This window comes from Camelus ferus, chromosome 2 (assembly GCF_009834535.1).
Source record: "Camelus ferus isolate YT-003-E chromosome 2, BCGSAC_Cfer_1.0, whole genome shotgun sequence".
Taxonomy (NCBI): domain Eukaryota; kingdom Metazoa; phylum Chordata; class Mammalia; order Artiodactyla; family Camelidae; genus Camelus; species Camelus ferus.
In genome coordinates, this window is record NC_045697.1 from 83,362,546 (window position 1) to 83,385,239 (window position 22,694).

The 22,694-nt window shown below is 37.2% G+C and overlaps 1 long non-coding RNA gene across 1 annotated transcript; it reads right to left on the minus strand.

The window, feature by feature from the left end:
• Positions 1-670: 670 nt before the first annotated feature.
• Positions 671-22,468, minus strand: LOC116658195. The gene is made up of 3 exons (XR_004313417.1): positions 22,458-22,468; positions 10,666-10,668; positions 671-1,022 (listed from the first exon to the last, which is right to left on the minus strand). It is a non-coding gene; the product is annotated as an uncharacterized LOC116658195 (long non-coding RNA).
• Between the last annotated feature and the right edge of the window lie 226 nt (positions 22,469-22,694).

Genomic DNA, 22,694 nt, shown 5'->3' on the forward strand with positions numbered 1-22,694 from the left:
TGTTACTATTTCCTTTTTTAAAAAATGAATTATTTGCCTCAACAGGAAACTTTCCTTAGCGTTATTTTAGATAGAGTATTCCTTAATGATTTCAAAGTAAGATTACAGTTGGGTGGAAAGATACATTGATATATACACATCTATTCACAGATAGATGTTTTTCACCAGAACAGGGATACTGGCTATTCACTGATCATGGCTGTTGTGATGCGTGTGGCCACACAGTACTGGTTGTAGATACCAAGGATACCACCGCCTACTGCACAAACTAGGATACAGCTGAGGTGAGTCAATGTGACAACTGAATTTAACAAACACCTCTCAAAGGATCAACAGCACTCTGCAAAAGAGTTATTAATAAACAGGATAATGTCTTTTGTACTAAGTATATATAAAATCATATTTAAAGGTATTCTGTACCAAAAAAGAAAAAGGAAAAGAGAAATGCAGTTTTTGAAGAAATACCCATCTGTGTTTGTGAGAAAACAGTGAGGAGAATTGCAATGTCCCTATTTTGTGACTCTGTGATACTTAATTTCATTAGCTTTTCAATATAATCACACAACTTCTATAATGCAAACTGTAATAATAGAGTAAGGAAAAGTTAGGAGATTTCCCTAAGTACCTGAAAGCCAGAAGAGGACTTATAGAGGAGTATTTCAGGAGAATTGGGATGTCGGAGGTAGGACAGATCAGGAAAGAAAGCTCAGCAAAGGTGAGGTCTTGGCTAAAGTCTCAATTCAGCCTGATCCCACGAGGCACTCTGGAGCATAAATTGCACCGAGCTGGTTCTCGTTGGAGACAAGGGACTAGCCCTTGTATACTCGTGTTAGTTAGTCATTGATGCTTCCCTTCAAGGTGGGTGAAGGTGGGAAGTGTATAATCCGGGGGCACATTAGCTCTTATTGGGCCAGAGGGATGAGTGCACTTGCCTTGTGAAAGGGAACCTGGTGAAACAGCAAGAGCATCTACTTCAGAGACATAATGCAGAAATACTGTTTTAAAAAAGAAGTCTCCTAGTCCTCAAGTAATAAATGTTAGAGAGGGTGTGAAGAAAAAGAAACCCTCCTACAATGTTGGTGAGAATGTAAATTGATGCAGCCATTACGGAGGACAGGATGGAGGTTCCTTCAAAAACTAAAAACAGACTTACCACATGATCCAGCAATCCCACTTCTGGGCATATACCCAGAGAAAATTCTAACTGAAAAAGCCACATGTATCCCAATGTTTACAGCAGCACTATTTACAATAGCCCAGACATGGAGGCATAAATGTCCATTGAAAGATGATTGGATAAAGAAGATATGGTATACACACACAATGGAATATTACTCAGCCATAAAAAGAATTAAATAATGTCATTTGCAGCAACATGGATGGACCTAGAGATTATCATAATAAGTGAAGTCAGACAGAGAAAGACAAACATCATATATTACTTATGTGTGGAATCTAAAAAAAGTTATACAAATAAACTTATTTACAAATCAGAAATAGACTCAAAGACATAGAAAACAAGCTATGGTTACCAAAGGGGAAAGGTGTTGGGGAGAGGGATACATTAGGAGTTTGGGATTAACGTATACACACTACTATACATAAAACAGATAAACAACAAGGACCTACTGTATAGCACAGGGGACAATACTCAATATCTTGTAATAACCTATAATGGAAAAGAATCTGGAAAAGTATATATATTTATATATGTATAACTGAATCACTTTGCTGTACACTTGAAACTAACACATTATAAATCAACTATACTTCAATAAAAAGAAAAAAAAGAAGTTATATCATGCATGCAGTCCAAGTAAGCAGTGAAGAAATACACTGTTTGATGAGGGCCACAAGGTGCTGAGAAGAGAAAATAAATACTAAAACTAGATGTACACATTCCATTCGAAGTTATTATATACAGAAGTGAAATTTAATTGTAGACTCCACTTAAGTTAATACAGACAAATTCTAAGACAGCTACATGATCTCCACTCCCTACTGTTACACCCTGTATAATCTCCTCCCCTTGAGTCTGGAAGGACCCGCAATTTGCTTCTAGTCAATAGAATATGGCAAAGGTGATGGGATGGCACTTCCATTTTGTTATATAAGACTCCATCTTCGCCAACTGGAGGGACCATCCCACCTGCCATGAAGAAGCAGACAGCCCTGTTGTGAACTGCCAATCAAGAGGGCCACATGGCAAGGAACTGCAACTGGGCTCTAGGACTTAAGAGCAGCTTCCAGCCAAAACCCAGGAAAAAACCAGGATCTTCAGTCATGCAGCCACAAGGAAATGAGCTCTGTCAAAAATGTGAGAGCCTTGGAAGAGGAGCCATCCCTGGTCAAACCTTTAGATGAGAAAACAGCCTGTCCAACACCTTGACTTCTATGAATTCCTAAGGGAGAATCCAGCTAAACCACATCCTGATTTCTGACCTACAGAAACTGTGAAGTAATAAATGTAAGTTGTTTAAAAACGTTAACTTTGTGGTAATTTGTTAGACAATTAAAAATGAATACATCAAGTAACTAGAAAAATGTGGAGAATTGGGTCACACATGTGCTACCTGAGGGACTGTAAACCGATACAACCTTTTTGGAAAACTATTAGGGACTGTCTACAAATGCCAAATATATACACTCCATGCTACGATTCAGCAACGTAACTCTTAAGTATATATCAAACTCAAACATTTAAACATCTTCACCACAAAACATGTTCCACAATATTTCTAAAAGTACTGTTCATAAAGCCCAAACTGGAGCCTACCAATTATCTCTAATTTGCATAATGGATAAATAAGTGTTATAGTCACCCAATGATATGCTAGACAGCAAGAAAAATACAAGAACTACAATTCTGTAGGAGAATGTGGATGAATCTCACATTCACAGTACAAAGTCAAAGAAACCTAACACAAAAGATTACCCACTGATTCCATTTATACAAAGCTTAAAAACAGGAAAACCAGTCTTTGGTGTCATAAACCAGGATAGCGGTGACTCCTTGGGAATAGTGACTGGAAGAGGCAGAAATGGGGCTCCTAAATGCAAAAATGTGAAAGGTCCTTTTTCTTAACGTGGATGATACTTTATTTTAGGAAAATTTATCAATTTTTACACTAATGGTTTGCATACATACCAATATGCATGTTATTTTCAATAAACATTTGCTTAAAAAACTAGTGTAATGATCCTCTTTACTTTTGTATATTTCATATTCATAAATAGATATAATAGGAATGTTTAATGAGGGATCTATAGAGATATACTAGTTTCTGTGACTTGATTTACATGTAATTTTCCAGGCACTAAAAGAGAATATGAAGGTAAATTTTGGAGTGGTTGTCAAGACCTCTAAATAACCTATAGGTTTAGTAATGTATAAAATTCAAACTTTTATAGGACATGCCAGACCATCAAATTAAAAAGCAGTTGGAAATCTGGAAAAAGCATTTGCAACATATGTGACAGGCAGAAGAGGTTGTGCCCTTAACATATGTGTGCATGTGTGAGTGTGTCTGTGTGTATATAAACTCCAAGTCAGTAAGAAATAAACGTTGAAGAGAAAAATGGGAAAATATCATAAAAAGGCTAATTTTCAAATATAAATTATCTCAAAACATACATTCTAAATAGGTATATATCATTTCTAATCCACCAGTTGGAAAATGTTTAAATGAATATTAGCCAACGCTAATTAGGGTGTGAGCAAACAGGTAGGCTCCACCTCTGCTACTGGCGATATAAATTGATTCAACTTTTCTGAAGAAGCTTACTCATATATTTGCATGCTGTTAACCTAACTATTCAAATTCTAGAATTTTATAATAGAATCAGAGACATATTTAAAGATGCATTTAATAGCTGCATACCACTGATGCATTAACAGTTTAAAATATTAGAAAATATCATGGAGAACATATCTTTTCAATAGCTAATACAGACTTTCCATTGTAGACAGACAGCTACCTTTGTTGAAAAAAAATGCAAGTGAAATAGAGGAGCAGAGTGGTGATTTTTTTATCATGTAGATACGTACTTGATCCAGCACAATTTATCAAAAATATTATTTTTAAGTCCAGTATCCAGAATCAGCCTACTCTATTCAAACATGGGAAGATAATTCGAAAATTAGAAAGATGAGTTATACAGAAAAGAAATTCCCTGGAAATCTTTCGCAAAGTAAAGGAGAAGAATGAAGTTAAGAAAAAGGGCTATGACAAAAATACTGAATTTATATCTTTAAGGAATGTGTCTGTTTCATTTATCTTGATTCTTTTAATTGATTTAGTTTTAAACATTAACATTTAAAACTCTGAAATTTTAACCTATATCTTTACCCAGCAGTGCAACAAACGTCTATGAAAACCATTCCCACTGTAGTCACATTTAAATATATTTAAAACTACTTTTACTACAATGCAATAAAATTGACATATTTTTTAAAAACCATACTGAGTCAGCTCCTGGAATAGCTTTAAGAAAATTCTATTATAGGAAGATTCTCTCTAGATATAAAACTAGATCATCTTAATTTTTCTAAGTTATTTCTGAGATGTGGTATCATTAAACTTTTCCAAGTTGAATATGAGTTGAATCTATAAAATAAAGAGTCTGAAAAACACATTCATCTTAGTGTTTCCTTGCAGATATAGGTGCCTGAGTGATACGTGAAACATTGTTTATTGTTAAGGAGTCATTGTGATCTACTGAGAAACTTGAATTATTCATAGCTCCAGTTTACAAAAAGGTAACTTAAGAAGACTGTTGTTAAATAGAACTACTCAATCAGTCCTTGTCTTCACTTAAGATGAAACACTTTGTCTGAGAAACAATTGAACACATCACTAGGAGCCATAACTAATGTTTTCAAAGGATGAGCTTTAAGGAGGAATTCTCATATTCTTTTTCTACTTCTAGGGCCCCAGTTTCTCTGTAAACAAAATATATGTATAAAGCACTTTTATCACTTGCTTGACAAAGACATTTTATTACCTACTCTATGAAACATTGTTAAACACTCTGCACTGTATAGTGTAATGAAAAAGGCAGTTTCCCTTAGGATGGAAAAATTTTCAAGACAAACACGGCCAAGTTGGAAGAGATAAATGGTCACCAACTTTATCTTTTGCCATTTTATAATTCTGCACAAAGACAACATAAAGATAGACAAATTGTCATGAAATCTTGTTAACAAATTAGAGGTTATTAATCATTCTGACCCAGCACCATTATCTTTCCTCCTAGGTTTAAAAAAATATGAATATATTAATAGAAGATGAAGTGCTGAGTTCATAAATTTGATAAATCTGGTCTAGAAAGCAAATATCTGCCAAAGTTTTAAGAAAATGTATATAAATAAACAACATAAGTATGCAAAAGTAGATGAAGACAAGAGAGATATACTTGTATGATGAAGAATTTACATGGAAAAATACATTGCTACCAAGTGAAAAAGAACACAAACACAACCTCACCGTTTTTTCTTCTTTTTCTCTCTTATATTCCAAATAAGCTGATTTCCAAGAAAGATAATAACCTACTAAATGTCACCATAATAACACAGGGCCAGCATACTGAATTAATTGAAGCTGCTAGTTGGAAGGATGGTTATTTACCAGGCAAGTTGAAGGGTTCTATTTTTCATTCTCTTTTCCATTTTATAAGAAAACAAAATGAATTGATTGTGGTTTAGTACATTCTAGTTACAGCCTGTTATATTATTAATGACAAGAACACATTAAATCACTTCCTGATTGCATCAGAAGTTAAAAAGAAAAGGACAGATTGAGATAATACGATTTCTCAAGTATTGTAATGTTCTTGGCCCTTTGAACCACATCTTGATTTTAAGATGTGGTTTAAGATTCCCTCTTTAATCAAAAAAAAAAAAAGGGAAGAAAAAGAATAAAAACAAAAGCCTAGGTTTATATGAAATCTTCTCTTTATTCAATGACACCTTTTAAAATTATAAAAAATAAAACTCTTTCAAAACACATTCCAGATACTAAAGAATGCTTCTGTTTGTTAAAGATTTAGAACTCTTGAAATTTTTTTCATTGTCTAGCCTTTGCCGTTGAAAATAAATACAGTTCTTCTTAAATTAGAAATCAAAATGTAATGCAGTGTGATTTGCTAAGAATAGCTGTGTTTTGGTTGCTGGGCAGTGTCCCATCACTAATCAATCACAAGCATTTTAAAACATCATTGTTTTAGAAGACATCATGGAAAAAGATAAAAAAAGTAGATATTAAAATATTTAAAAGTTCTGAAGTCTCAGAAAGTAGAAAGAAAAGAGACAGCAGATGTGTCTATGCTATTTTATAATTCTGCACAGAGAACAAGTAAAGCTAGACAAATAGTCATTAATCTTGTTAACAAATTTTTATCCTTAGAAAATAAATAATAATCTTTAGCACAAAGCCAACAGTCTAGATTTTTTTTAACTTCTTGGCATTTTAAATCCACTTTCATGTTTCAACTTTTTGAAGACTTTTAAATGTATTTTGCACATGGAGATATAGATATATATACATACATATATATATACACATATATATGTGAATCTTTAATTATAAATATGCTCAAGTAGCATTACACAGAGATTCATACAGGGGACCACAATTTAAACTCCTCTCTGTCTCTCCCCCTCCTCTTCTCTTTCTAAGTTTAAGGATACTTTTTTTTACTTTGTACTGTTTAAAAAACATAAGTTGTACTTAAACTATGAGACTAAGAGAGTGCCTATGTATAAACATAGTCTTTGCAATAACTAAACTTAGTAGGAGTTCTAGTCTCGATTTGACCTTGAGTTAAGCAAAGAATGCTATAAATGCCTTCCAATGTCTGAGGGGTTCTCCCACGGAAAGCATGAATGGTATAAGCTAAACAAAGAGGGAGTTTCATACAGCAAAAATAATGACTTTCTAACAAAATGAGTTTTTCAATAACACAACGGACTATTTTTAAAAGCTTCTCATTACTGAGTTTATAAAACAAAGGTCTATTTGAAATATTTTAGCAAAAATGTCAAGGACCTCAGAGGAAGACTTACAGAGAGGAAACCAGTTGAATGTCTCCGCCATCATATTTTATTATTCTAATCTTAACAGGCTTATGGGAAAGGCCCTTAAGTAAAATTTGGAATGAATAAAATAGTCAAGACACGATATCTCTTCTGTAAGCATTCATGACCAACTAAACAAATGATCAAAAGTCAATAGGAAAAGATACATGCACTCCAATGTTCATAGCAGCACTGTTTACAATAGCTAAGACGTGGAAGCAACCTAAATGTCCATTGACAGATGACTGGATAAAGAAGATGTGGTATATTTATACAATGGAAAAGCACTCAGCCATTAGAAAGAATGAAATAATGCCATTTGCAGCAATATGGATGGACCTGGAGATTGTCATACTAAGTGAAGTAAGCCAGAAAGAGAAAGAAAAATACCATGTGGTATCACTTATATGTGGAATCTAAAAAATGGCACAAGTGAACTTATTTGCAAAACAGAAACAGACTCACAGACATAGAAAACAAACTTATGATTATCAGTGGGGAAAGGGGGTGGGAAGGGATAAATTGGGAGTTCAAGATTTGCAGATACTAACTACTATATATGAAATAGATAAATGACAAAGTCCTACCATATAGCACAGGGAACTATATTCAATACCTTGTAATAGCCTATAATGAAAAAAAATATGAAAAAGAATATATATACACAACTGAATCACCATGCTATACACCAGAAATTATATATATATATATATGAATCAACTGTATAATTTTTTAAAAAGTAATTGGAAAAGTAGAGCCACAGGATAAACAACCTTTTAAAGAGGCATGTAGGGAAGTCAAATCTAAAATTAAGAGTTTAACTAAGACTCAGTCAGTAAAGGATAACGCATGCAGCAGGGACCCAATAGATCAATGTATCAAAAAGAGACAAAACCCTTGCCCTCAAAGAAATGACTGTGACCCTGAGCAGATACAGAAATTCCAGCATTGTCACTATGGGTTGAAATTAACATGTGTCAGCTCAGAAGCTGCATGTGCTAAAACTCTTCCTGCAGAGTGAGGTCAATAGTCAAAAGTCAATTTACTGACCTGCCAAAACATCCTACCAATATCTCAGAAAGAAAACACAGAAATCAAACTCCCACTTGTGCTTTCTGCTGGGTAACCACATCTACAACTGTTAGGAATTAGTCAGTCGTTCTAACTTCACCAGAAGAAGGCGAGATGGTGACACCCTTCTTGGGACTGATGTTGAGTCTGTGCTCCTCCTCCACCTTAAAGGGTAAAACATTAACCCTTTACCTTCTGAAAAGAATCATGTGTCTCTGGGCACAGCAGTTATCCCCCCCCCCCTTTTTTTTTAATGTTTCACCTATCAAATTTCAAATCTTTGGAAGGATTTTTGAAAACACCTACTTATCAATGACCTTAAAACTTAAGAACTGAAAGCCTGCTGTATGCAGCATTTTATATCTGCATGATTGTATTTGCTAGGACCTCAACTGTAATATTTATAACTGGAAAATGAGAAAGCTGTATTTATCCTCTAGGGGATTTAGTAATATAGAATTTCAAGTCTTCTAAAAGATTTCTCATTAAATAGTCAGTACCGCTAGCAGGATAAGCAGACCCAAACCCTTAATGTCATTGTGATAACAAAGCAAGTTACCCCAGGTTACCATAGAGTACAGAAGAATATTACACTACTTTCTATCTTAGATACTTGCATCAACAGTGGAAGCAAAAGCCTTTATCCGCTAAAACCTTCACTGAAGTATTTTTGGGTGAAATAGTATGACATCAGAGTTTTGCTTTAAAATGCTTCAGGATCAATAACAGAGATAAAGTAGAAGGAGATAAATGAAACAAAAACTATTTGTGTTTATCATTGCTGAAGCTGAGTGGTAACAACACAAGAATTCTTTATACTATTCTCTCCACTCTCTGTATGTTTGAAGTTTGAATACTTCCATAATAAACAATAAGTAAAAGCCAAAGATGAAATGTTAGCATTAATCTGCCTATATTTTCTGTTCAATTCTCATCCTTTTAGCTTCCTCACTGGAACCCTAAAAGCAACTCCAATTCATACAAAAGTAAAGACTGAGAAAAACTTTTGGACTGACTACAGCACAGAAATGATACTGCTTGCAGATTCAATTTCCACCCCAAGGATTAGGTAACAATGGATATGGAAAGAATAAAAAACAAAATGAGATGAGAGAAGACTAGGAAGGGAGGAAATGGTATCTTCAAAGTAAGAAGGGAAAGAAGAACCTAAGCTCTAAACTGCCCTTGAAAGTTCAATGTCTCTTCTTCCAATTCCGCTAACATACCACTTGTGGACAACGTGCTATCCAACAGTCCTGATGGAAGGGAAGGTGCTTGGTTCATTTGTGTGGCTGATGTTATAAAAAGACATCATTAGCCTCCAAACAGTGCAATAAACAGATCAGTGAAAGTCCCATTCAACCCAGTGCTCAAATGGCATAAACACTGTGCATATAGAGCTTTGCACAATCAGATTGGTTTCTGTTTCTTTTAGATATCTGAAAATGAATTTGCTTTGACAAACAAAACTTTAGAGTTTAACTCTCCAAAAATTGTTTTTAGCATTTTTAAGGTATCACTAACAAGTAAAATTATGATATATTTAAAGTGTGCAACATAATTTGATACACATATACACTGTGGAAGGATTTCCACTACTGAGTTTATCAACACATCTATCACCTCACATATTTCTCTTTTTTGGTGAGAACACTTACATTCTACTCTCTTAGCAACTTTCAATTATAAAATACAGTATTATCAACCATAGTCACCATTTTAACTCTCCAAATTTTAATGCAACGTGGAAAAGATACATTTTAAAAGCCATTTAAAAACTCAAGGGAGAGGAAAATCTTATATTTCTTAATATATTCATTTTAAATGAAGAGTACTAAGTATTATTAAATTCCACTATGAGAATAATTACTGAAAAAAATTGCACATGTCCTGATTTGAGAGCTAGAGGATTCCAGGTACCATCTCATCTTCAGCCTGGCTTTTAGGTAGAACCACCTGCAGACTGACAGTGTGCCATATTATAATTCACTCATCCGTCTTCTTTTACTAAAATCCATCGTGGAATTTGCATTAAATTAAAGACACACACATTTCAGGTTTATATACTATAAACAAGAGTAAAAAAGCAAAACTTCGGTGCAAATCCAGAACTTGAATCAATAACTAATATAGTAAACTCACATTTTCAGGTTAGTTTATCTAATTTCCTGAAACCTAGATCAGAAAAAAGCAAATTTTTATCTTTAGGAACTTTGAGCCATAACATATAAAAATAATAATGAACATTTATTAAGGACTTTCACTGCATAAGAATTATTTAAATACTCTTTGTAGATCACCATGCAACCATTATCACATCACTATAAGTAGATGTTATTAAGAATAGATACTTGCAAGTGGAATCTAAGACTTAAAGGATTCCTTAACTTGCCTGAAGTCACAAAATCAGTAAATAGCAGAGTAAGAATGACCAGATTTTATAACTTCAGAGACACCACTCTATTGAACTTATCAGGTGTCGGTGTAACTCTTAAAAACTTACAGCAGCAGAATTGTACAGACTTGCTTCTCTGGACTGATGTACAACTTGGCCAACTAATTCCTCATGATGGGAAAATTTATGTCTTCCTCTCCTGGACCCTCAGGAGAAAGAGACACTGGTTGAAAAATTAGCTAGCTGTAAAGGTAGTGACAGTCTATAACTGATGAGTGTGGAAAAGGATCATTAGATTTAAGGATACCATTTAAAAGGAATTTGGCAGAAAAATTACACTGGGGACTAACAGGTTAGTGTTAAGAGTATAAACTGGATTAACTAGAAATACGGTTCCCAATAGGGAAAGCACTTAGATGATGTTTGGGCAAAAAGTGATATTGACTCTGAAGCTCAAATGGGGAAAATCTTAGTAGATGGTTCAAATCATTCTAGAGCTAATTACAGAACTTTTATTGTGCCCATCACGACCATCTCTGACTATATAAATCATCTATAAAGAATTTCAGGAGCACAGTAGTATATACCTTTAAGAAATCTTAATCTTTTTATATAAAATTTGATTTCATAGAAGCAGGCAATTATTTAAAGACAGATATACTGATGAAGGCTGGATTTGAATTCATGGATACATCTTTAGTTATAAAATATCTTATGTTTCTTTAGGTCATTAGTCTAACACTGATGACACCTCTAAAGAACAGTGTTTTGAGATGTGAACACATCTTCAGTATAAGTGGCTAGCCTTCCAGGTCAACTACTTTGAGCACAGTCAGTTCAAGTCCTTGGAGGAGAAGATGCCAAGATGAAATTAGATACTGAAGAGATTTATCAGGGGAAGCACCTATCATGGATAAAGAAGAGGAGACAGAGTAGGTTCGGAAAGTCTTCCCACTATAGCTGCAAGTCGCACACCAGCCAGAGGAGAGGGGAAAGAAAGGAGGGTCAGTCAGGAACAGCTTTAGTGCAGTTCTAAGAATGTTTCAACCAGGCAGATGGTAATTAAAGCCATTACTTAAAGAGGTCCCATGTCATAGAGGTATAGACCTGCTCTAGTTCCCCTGCAGTGCTCATTTATGGATTGAGAGCAGCCAGAGGAAATGTGGCTTCAGCAGAGGAACAGAGTGATGAACACAGGAGCAGCAGGCAGGGCTGTCAGTCAATCATGATCTGAGTGGCACATTTCCACGACCATTTCAAAACACAGCACTTATTTTACAATGCATACTTTTTTAATATAATCATTCAAACCAATTCTGTTTGCAGGACTCAAACTGTCATGACACTTTGTCTCTCTCTCGTTTTCATGGTTGTGACTAATTTTCAACTCACTGTCGGAGAACATCAGGTGCAGCTGATATCAGAGATGAAAATGCAGATCAGTCACTGATATTTTCTTGCAAAAAACCCCTGCCATTTCTGAGCTCTCCATGCTTGGGCAGGTCTTTGCAGGAATCTAGATTCCCCTCCCCTCTTCCTTCTATTCCTTCCACTTCACTCTTTGACAGAAATAAAAGTAAAATAAAAGTATAGTAAGCCTATACCAAAAAAGAAAAAAAAAAGAGAGAGGAAAAGAAAAATAAAAAGGCAACCTCCTTTTTAATCTGTTTGCACCCTGCTTTAATTTTTCCGTCAAAGAAGAGAAATGGATTTTTACGCTGCTGATTCTGAGATGTCATATGAAGTGGTATATATCAGAATTTGGATTTAAATAGACCAGTTTGAATGCCAGCTCAACTGCTTATGAATATCTGATATCGGCCAAATCCCTTATCTTTCTTCATCAGTAAGATGGGCCTAAAATATTACCTTACCAAAGTGTCAAGAAGAGAAGAAATAATTTATGTAAATGACCCTGGCACATTACCACATTATGAGTAATTGCTCAAAAAACTTCTTACTGTTAAAAGATTATGAATCTTTTCAGGAAATAATCTCAAAATTCTGGGAGATTACAAACAGTAACACTTTACAGACATTAAACCTCCCTGGAAATTTTTCTCCAAAACATAAAAAGATCTATCTGTATTCTGAGTCCATGCTAATTTTGTTGAGTTGTGAGCATTTATATCTTAAAAGAAAGAAAAAAAGAAAAAATTTAAGTACAAACTGGCATTCCTGTAATTCAGACTTAAGGTTTGCAAACAAGGCAGTGGAAAGTAACCATTCCTCTCATTCCCCACTTCAAAGGGGAAAAAAAATGTACAAATCTTGAGCAAATTGCATAAAAACTAGCAGCCAGGCCCGCTGGCTGGTAACAATGCTACTTTTCTGCAAGCGGTGGATCTCACCTTACATGGATCTCACCTTACATTGTTTAGGCTCACAAGGTGTAAACTCTGAAATTAGAATTACATTCTGATATGGTGATAGAACTTTTGAAAAATGACTCTCAATTTGGACATGATATTTGAAAGAGAAGGTGAAGGTCATAGCTTTAATGTTCACTTAGTATTTTTATCTCATCATGGGTGATAATAACCAGAGTACACCCAGACAACAGAGTAGAAAGAAACTGTGTTCCAATTTAGAGAGAATGATTATCACATGCTGGGTTCAACAGAACAATTAAAATAAGTTCCTCATCTTACATGAATTGCATTTAATACTGTATCAACTTAAGAATTGTAAAATAGCATAAATCCTAAATATAAAACAACTAACCCTACTTTATGCTTCTCAGCACCCAGATCACATATGAGTGTGAAATGTGTTCTGGGAAGATCAAATTTCCCATTTAGTTGTCTGAAGGACATTAACCCTCCATTATTTATTAGGTCTGTTGTAAAAGAAATTCCTGCATGGTCCCAAAAAAGAAAAAAAAAAATTGTCATGGTTCCCAGGGAGAAAAAATAAAAAGCAAGGATTATCCTTGAAAGCAAAGAAAAGAATAGATTTTTTGTCTTTTTTTTTTTTTTTTTAAACCAAGTTGTCAGAGGAGTTGCCATGGGCACCAGTAGGGGCCTAGGTTTAAATATCAGATTTCTCTTCAACTATTCTCTTTTTAGCATTTTTTTCTTTGTTATTCGGTTTTCTCTTCCATATTTTTTTTCAGGATTTAACTAAACATCATTTTTGTTCTATCATTCTTGAAGTACTCTTTCTATTCCCCCAAAAAACAAACAAAAATTGCATTTAAGCAAGTAAATCATTGCTTTTTATATGCTTTCATTGTTTGATTGCACCTGTATTTGTATCATCTAGTAGAAGGGAAAGCATTTAAATCATAGAGGTATTCAAATACTATAGTGTTAATCATTATAAATAACGGAATTTAACCACCTTAATTATCATTATTCAGAATGCTACTGTGTAGCATATAGCAGATTATATTATCTACTTGATAGAGGCTGTGTGTTTGTGTATGTGTGTGTGTGAGAGAGAGAGAGGGAGGGAGGGAGAGAAATAAGGAAGTACCCATGAAGGGCAAATGAGAAAGATAAAAATCCTATTCTTAAGGGCAAGATTGATACGGGCTAGCAACAGTGAGTATTCGAAGCTACATACTTTACAACCAAGTTTAAGACTTTAAGCCCAAGTTTTTAAAAATGCTGAAAGAAAATCAAGTTGCCTGATCTGGCAGGGGCAAACAGAATTGACTACTTTCTGTATTTAAGAAAAATGGCTTTCAGTGTCTAGAAAGCAAAACCAAACTCAACCGTCTGTCCTGGGCTTTTACTCCGCCCTTGTCCTCCTCCTCCTCCTCTTCCGTTGGCAAGCCTCCTCCCCTTTGAAAAGTTGGGCATTCATGTTTTGCATACTTCTTGCTAGTGTTAAAATTGCAAATGAACATCACTGAAAGCTGAAGCAGCTTCATGAATAGGAAGGCAGGCAAGTGGAGGGATTTGTATCTCTGTGGATGCGATTGTGTCAGGCGCTGTCTTGTGAGGCCCCAGCGTGAGCGCTCTCATTTGCATAAGTGAAAGCGCTCTTCCTATTGGAGGGAAAAGGAGAACCTACATTTCTTTCAGCTAAATGCTTGTGGGATAATCACTACAGAAAAATCCATGTATTATGTGAGTGGATTTGAATAACCCCTCAGGAGAGGGGCGGAACAGAATTACTGAGTAATCCATTTAACTTCCCTCCAGACCAGCAACATGGCCCTTTACTTCCTACTTGAAAAGTCGATGTCCTCAAATTAAAACACTTTCAGGTTTTATTGCTAGAGGACAAGTTAGACTAGTAAACGGTGGAAATCAGGTGGTTCTGCAACTTGCAGGAAAATGATATATACATCTGAGTAACTCCTTAATAAAACTAACAATGTATTTTTAACATATCACAGAGTAGTAGTTAAAATACCAGTCACAATAGTTATAAACTGCTATTGCTCCTTATATCAGAAAATAGTCTTTGTGAAATATCTAATAATAATGATGTTTTAATTCCTCCAGGCAGGTGGAGGAGCCATCCAAAGGACAAAAAGGAACTCAAAGAACAAGCGGAAGCCATTTTGAATTCTCTTCCTGTCAGGAATGGAAGTAGATAGGTTAGGGGGTCCCCAGTGAAAGAGAACCAGGCATGACTTTCTTGACATGAGAGAAGCCATTTTGGCCTAAGCCATTTGGTAATCTAAGCCTGGCCACAATGCTTGCCCTTGAACAGGCCTGTGTAATCAGTGATTTTAAGGGAATCAAGGAATGCCAAACAGAGAAAACAGTCAATCCTATAGTGCAGTGATAAAGCAGAGTCTTAGTTTCTTCTCAAAGGATATACATAATAATATATCTTTGAGTTCTGCAGGAACTAATACACCCACCCAGGTGGAGGATGGAATGGTGATGTTGGCCCTCCAGACTTCAATCAACTAAAGTGTGGACTCTGTTGACCTTGGCCCCAATTCTATGCTGAATTCTCCTCTGCTTCAAGAATGTGCGTGTACCCTTAGCTTAAAACTTTCCCAATTTTGCTGTTCAGGGAGACACTGCTTTGGGAAAGATCCCAGGTGTTCTCCTTACTTGCTGCAAGTAATAATAAATCCTTCCTTCTCCCAGTCTTTGATTTAGTTGTGTCTTTTGGCTCGACTCCTACCAAGAGGAGAACCCAGTTTTCAAATAACAAAAGGATGACCAGAAAGATTGTTCACCATTTTTATCTTCAGTTTCCTAACTTGTTTCAGTAGGGGAGGAGCGGCCCCTTACACATAAATAATTCAAAATTTTAGTCAAGTATATATTGAAGGTTATGTTTTGAGCTCAACATTATAGGTAGAAGAGAAAAAGTAAGACAAAGGGAGAAACAAAGCAATTGTGAAAACTTGAAAGCTGGAAAATATAGAACTAAACGTACAACTCTGCTGTGTAGAGCATCAAAGCTGCAGGACTTCCCACAAGGGGAAATTTCTATTGTAAAATAAAATACATATTTCATGGCAAGATAAGAAAAATTTAAGCATAAAAAATTATTCTCTGTCCTTTGGCCCCTTCTCTCCCCTCACTGTGCTCTATGTGTCTGTGTTATGCATGGACCAAACCTCCCCCATCAGAAGGAATTCTTGCTCAACCACAAAAAGCAACATTCTCCCAGCATCAACAGGACAACTCCTTAGAAGATAACATTCCTTCTTGATCTTGTAAGGGGTCACATGACCCACCAGGATGATGCTTAGACCTGGATTATGTAAACTATCAATAAATATGTCATTTGATGTGCGGCCTTCTGTCTCAGAAAACTCGTAACTGTGCTTTGATTTCCAACTGGCAGAACAGTTGTCCGGGCTTTCTGAGATTGCTCTTCCTAGGTTATAATCCTCAAATTTGGCTTGAATAAAATTTTCCATTTCTTTCTCAGATCAACGGATTAGCTTTTTATCAACACTATCAAGGTTGAACTGGCTAAGTGGCTTCAAGGAAGCAATGAGTTGGTCCTAAAACTGTGTGTCCACGCAGCCACCACTAAGCCACACATGGCTATTTACATTTAAATTTACATGTAAGTAAAATTAAAGATAACTAAAAATAAAATTTAAATATAAGTTCCTCACTCACAACAAGTGCTTAATAGCTACATGTGACTGTGCAGACAGAGCTATAGAACATTTCCATCATCCCAGAAAGCTCCACAGCAGAGTCCTGAAGAGTGGGTCTGACTGGATGTAGTGAAAAGGCCTGGTTTGCAATTTCTTGCACCTGGACCATGAGTGAACACGGAAAAGTGGAAAGGAATACGACATTAAGGTCTTGGGCAAAGGAAAAGACTAGATTGACACGACTAGAAATTTCTGTATTGGAAAGCGGAGGGAAGAAATACAAGGAAGACCTTGCCTGAAGACCTTTGGAACTCAGGCAGATGTGGTGAAAGAGGAAGCAACCTGACAAAAGCTGTATTTAGGGAGGATTATTCTGACAGCGCTGAGATTGGATCAAAGGAGGAAGTGGCTGAAGATAAGGAGAGTTTTACCAGGGCTGCCAGAATAATCATCCTGTGCAAGGATGACAGTTTGTACCAGAGGAGGGAAGGTGGGATGAGAGGAAAAGAATGATTTTTTTTTAATTCTTAAGAAAAATCTTTTCTAGAAATTAGGACTAAGGAAAATAGAAAAAGGAGAGAGATAATAAATAAACACTTCAAATTTGTTCTTGAGTGTCTGGGAGAATTGCAAGCCTCTGAAACAGAGCAGTACCCTATGGGATCTTCCCTGGTACAAATACTCCATGTCCTCCATTTCTTGTTAGTAGGACAGGCTTCATTCAGCTTTCTTGACCTTCTCTTAGTTTCGAAGGGCAGATTCAAAGAGTTGCTGCTAATCAGGGATGGGAGAGAGCACAGAGACAAGGGAGGAACAGTCAAGAAAGTGCAGCCTTGGGTGGGGGGATGGGTCCTGGTTCCTCCTCAAGGAATATACATCACAATACCTTGATTTCTCCTGCAGGAACTAAGGCTCCCACCCTGGTGGAGGATGGCAACTTCAGGCTGAGCACAAGACTCCTGGAACACCATCCTGTTACCTCATCACCAACTAATCAGAAGAAAGTCAAATATCCTGCAGCCTTCACCCCAAATTTTGCCTATAAAAACGTCTTCCTGAAAACCACCAGAGAGTCCAGGTTTTGTGAGCACAAGCCACTCATTCTCCTTGTTTGGCCCCACAATAAACCTTCTCCTGCTCCAAATTCTGACGTTGTGGTTTCAATTTGTTTGCCCTCACTGTGCAGCAGGTAGGCGAACTTTTGTTCACACTTCAAAACAGAAATAGTAGAGTAGAGAATAACCTTTGTTTTGTTGGAGGTTTACAGGGACACCATGACCTGGCCCACGGGGATGGCTGCAAGAACAAAGAATGCCTGTAGCAAGAAGATTGCAACAATCAACCATACCCCCTCCCTTGTTTTTTTGTATAAAAGGAGCCTGTATTCTGACTAGAGCAGGATGGTTAGTCTGCCATCCTCTCGGTCTGCCAGCTTTCTGAATAAAGTCACTATTCCTTGCGCCAATACTTCATCTCCCAATTTATTGGCCTGTCCTGCGGTGAGCAGAATGAGTTTGGACTCGGCAACAATAGGAATATGAGAGTGGTTCTCAGTCCTTCACTCCTTCTCTGTAGATCCTGTATACCCCCACAATTCACTTTCACACCCTCCAAAATGAGGATTTCACACTTTCCCTTCTCATGACAACCTTCCTCTGCCCCCACCTCCTTCACCATCAACTGATGGTCTTGTCTCACACTCTTCTGGGAAAATAGAAGCCATCATATGGGAACCCCTTCCTCCCAATTCATCCGGCTGCTCTCTGCCCCAGCCACACTCTCTTCCTCTCTCCTCTCAGCGGAGAAAATGACACTCCTCCTACCCAAGTCCAGCCTCTGCACTTGTGCTCTGAAGCACTCCTCCTGCTCCCTCACAAGCCTCACTCTGAAATTACCTCTACTTTCTGCTCTGCTACTGATTTCCTCCTCTGGCTTCTTTCCCACAGCACACAGACCACACACATACTGGTTGTCCACCCTCATTGTCCATCAGCCAAATGCTGGATGAGATTGACCTTGACCTTCAGCTTCAAGGTATAAGCAATTCAGGTAATGCAACTCCCCCTCACACAGGTATTGATTTGGGGAGTGGCAGGAATCCAGACCCCTGTCTGGATGAATCCATGAAACTTCTCTGGACATTACTGAGCCAGGAGGGAAGAGGGCAGGGCACAGCCATTCAAGGAATGACACAACAATTAACACCAAAATGGTGGAAGAGCCAACTCCCAGTGGGCCTTGAGGCCCAAGATGGCGGGAGATTTGACTTCCAGTAGATCTTGAGCTTTGTTATACACTCGTGATATATACCAACAGGCTCCATGACAGCTTCAAGGATAACCACAAAAGGTCAAAGAGTGGGTGGTGGCCCAGGTCCTGGGAATCCCAGCCCCTTTCCCAGGGTAGTTGGAATGGTCTTCCCACTTGTTGGCATGTGAAGCAACTGAGTCCATAAAAACTGACAACACTGTGCCTCACAGCCCCCTCTGTAGCTCCCTCATCTTTGGAGACAGATAGCCCACACTCTGTCTATGGAATGTGTATCTCCTTTTACTTTAACCTGAGCACCTAACCCCCACACCTCATAGCCTTTCTCTTGTCTTCTGAAACAGCCTACCCTCTGTATAATATGTATATCTCTAAATAAATCTGTCTTTACTCAACTGTGGCTCGCCCCTGAATTCCTTCCTGCACGAAGCAAAGGACTCACACTTGGTGGGGCACATCTCAGGGATTCAAACAAGACCTGGGACATAGCCCTCCTCTCGCCCCACATTCATTTTTTTCCTGTATCATTATGACAGATTTATGTTGGCCCAATCAGAATGAGTGTCAGGACTTGTGTTTCCTCTCGCTCTGGTCTGTATGCTATAAAGATGTGAAAGCCAGAATTACTGATATTATTTTGCTATTATAATAAAAGCTGAAATTGAGTATAAAGAAAACTGTAGAGAACTGTAGAACTGAGAGCTGCAGAAAAATACAGGTGCAATCTTTAATTCTGGACTTTTTCAGTTACATGAATCATTCCAATTTTTTTTAATTGCTTAAGCCAGTTTGAATTAGACTTTCTGCAACTTGCAACCAAAAGCAAGATAACTGAAATATAAAGTATCTCTTCTCCAAATGCATCCTTCCTTGACCCCATGCCCCCCTATAGCTACTATAACATTTCTCTGTTCCATGTCACAACAAAACTACTTAAAAGACTTATCTATATAGTTTCTCTGTTCCTTTATCATTTCCTGTTTGCTCCTCAAACTCATCTACTTGGGTTTCCCTTTAACATTCTGTTAGGCAGTTAGATAAGTTGGGACACCAGGCAGATAAGGTGGAGGAGAGGGAGGATGGTTTGGAAGATGGTGATATGCCCGCCTGCAGCATAAAGGGGCTTTACTTCCTCTAAATGAGTGCCAGTAAGAAACTGGTTAAAACCCGAAGACCATGACCCTGTGGTAATGAAAAAGACCGAACCGGACAGGACCGAGTGCTCATTGTAATTTAATTAGCATTGCAGTTTAGGCCCCGCTCAGGGGTTTTCCTGTGTGCATCATGGTTAAGGACATACGCAAGAGGGGCTGGGTATGACTAAGCACTCCGGGGCAAGAGCCGTCAATCAACCAAAAGACTACATCCAAGCGAGGGTATAAGAGAAGGGGCAAAGAAAGATACTGCTGTCCACCTTTGGATCAGCCCGCTTCCAGTCCTGAGGGCGTACTTTCACCTTGCTAATAAGATCTTTAAAATCTTTTGCTACACAGTGCTTCTGCCTCCCATCTGAATTCTCTTTCAGGCAAGACAAGAACTGAGGTTGTTTTTCCCTCCCCTTTTGAGGTAATGATTCTAACTGAACTGTAGTTACCATCAGCACCAATTACTCCATATTAAATGCAAAGAGCAGTTCTTTTGATTCATTTTATTTGATTTCTCAACCTCATTCCACAATTCAACAAAATCGACAGTTCTATCACAAAGCTTTTTAGCTTTTTCCCTTGTCTTTGACAAAATTGTATTCTTCCTGATTTTCTCCAGGCTCATACTGCCAGAGTTCAGTTGCAAAAAGTAGAAATCACTTTAGCACAGAAAAGATAAAGGGATGTAATACAGAAAATCAGATGCTGTCCAAATGATAGAGAGGCTGGAGGAACAGGCACTCTCTAAGTCCTGAAATGACTCCCAGAATAATACTTCAGAGTTACCACAGTCAGAACTTTGGATAACCGGAAAGTCATCCTGGAACTGCTTGTCTCTAGAATATATGCTTTAGTTGTAATCTATAAATATCACCACCATCCTCTCACTTTCCTTAGCCAAAACCCCAGGAATCAACCTCAAGTTGTCTCTTTTCCCTCATTCTCTGTATCCAATCAATTGACAAATCAGTCAAGCCTAACTCCCAAATAAATCCTGAACCTATCATTTTCTGTTATCTCTGCCACCAACATCCTTGTACAAACCTCTAAATTCTTCACATAGACTATGGGCAGAGCCTCTTAATTGGTCATCCTGAATCAGCTATTTTGCCCATTCTCCACATAACATCCAGAATGATCATTTTATAATCAAAACTAAACCATACAATTTTCTTGGTCAAAATTCTAGTGCACCTGAAATAAAATCCCAATTTCTCACATTCTGTATCAACTAGTTTCTGCTTACCTACCTAACCTTCTCATATTTTCCCCCTTTGTCCATGGTCCTCCACACACACTAGCCTCTTTGTGCTCTTGGAATACACCAACTTGATCCCATATTAGGGCACTCGCTTTCCCTCAGCTTGGAGGATACTTCTCTCAGCTATTCACAGGACCAGCTCCTGATCATTCAGCTTTCTGCAACTTCACAGAACAGTCTTCCTTGATTTCCAAATCTAACGTGGCCTCTCCCACTCACTCTCTATCCCATAACCCTGTTTATTGTCTTCATAGCAACGTAACTACTTGAAATCCTCCAGCTTATTGTCTATTCATTCCAAGAAAGCAATGATTGGTTTGGCATCCTCTCCACCAGTATGTCTAGTATCTAGTCTTGTGATATAGTCAGCACTCCATAAATGTCTGCTGTATGCCTGGTTGGATTCTTGGCAAACAGCCACAAACTAATAAGTGCTTAGAATCCCAGATGTACATTTATCTGGGATAGTGCTATCTGGTAGGTAGCATAGTATAGTCACAAAACTTTTCATTCTTCTGTAGGGATGGGATTCTGTTCTGGGAAAGGCATGGGGGAGAGCCAGAGCCCAGAAAAGGCAAATTAGGACAAGGGAAAAGTACTACTTAGCACAAAGATCTGAGGAGAAGTGAAGCAATATCCTTTCACATCTGAGAAAAATATTAGCAAGCATTATACTGATCTCCAAATTTCACTGAAGATAGAAGGTTGTTTCACTTGTAAACCAACTCCATAATATAACAGAGGCCTACACAGAATAAACCAGAGTCTTTCTAGTATTAAGTTACTGAAAGGTAGCCTTTATCTATACTGCAAAAGAGTGAAAGATAGCCTAAGTGATTCCTGAAAGACAGAATGCAAATTTGAAAAGATACAGTGTTTAGAAGCATAGGAAACCAAATGACTTTGCAAAGAGTTCTAGATGTGGGATGTGTTAGAAAGAAGATGAGATCCTGTCAGATTTTAAGAATCACCAGCACATTTGATAAGGAAGACTCAAGTCTCTTGGAAGGACTAATGCTTAGTCTGGATTGACGATGTTTCAGAAAGTCTCCAAATTTAAGTGGACTAGCTGGCAAGAAGAAGAGTCCTTCCAGAAACAGCGCCATGTTTAGGAAACGTTCATCTCTCCTGATGAGAGGAGACCTGGGCCTCTCTGGAACAATCGACCAACAATCGGTCCTGGATTGATTTGCATCAGAGAAAGTCCTAACTCAGAAGAGCAGGCAGACAATAAATAGAATGCTTTCATTCCTAGGGTCTAGTTTTAAACAAAATATTATTATTATTATTACTTAATATTTGTACGTGCTTTGTTATTTTCTACATAAATCTATGGTATTAACACACTTTTTTTTCAATCAGTAATATAACTTCTACCTAATTCCTTTTATTCATACCATAACATGTCTTTCATGATCCTTATGACTCTTGCAAATCTTGTATTTTTA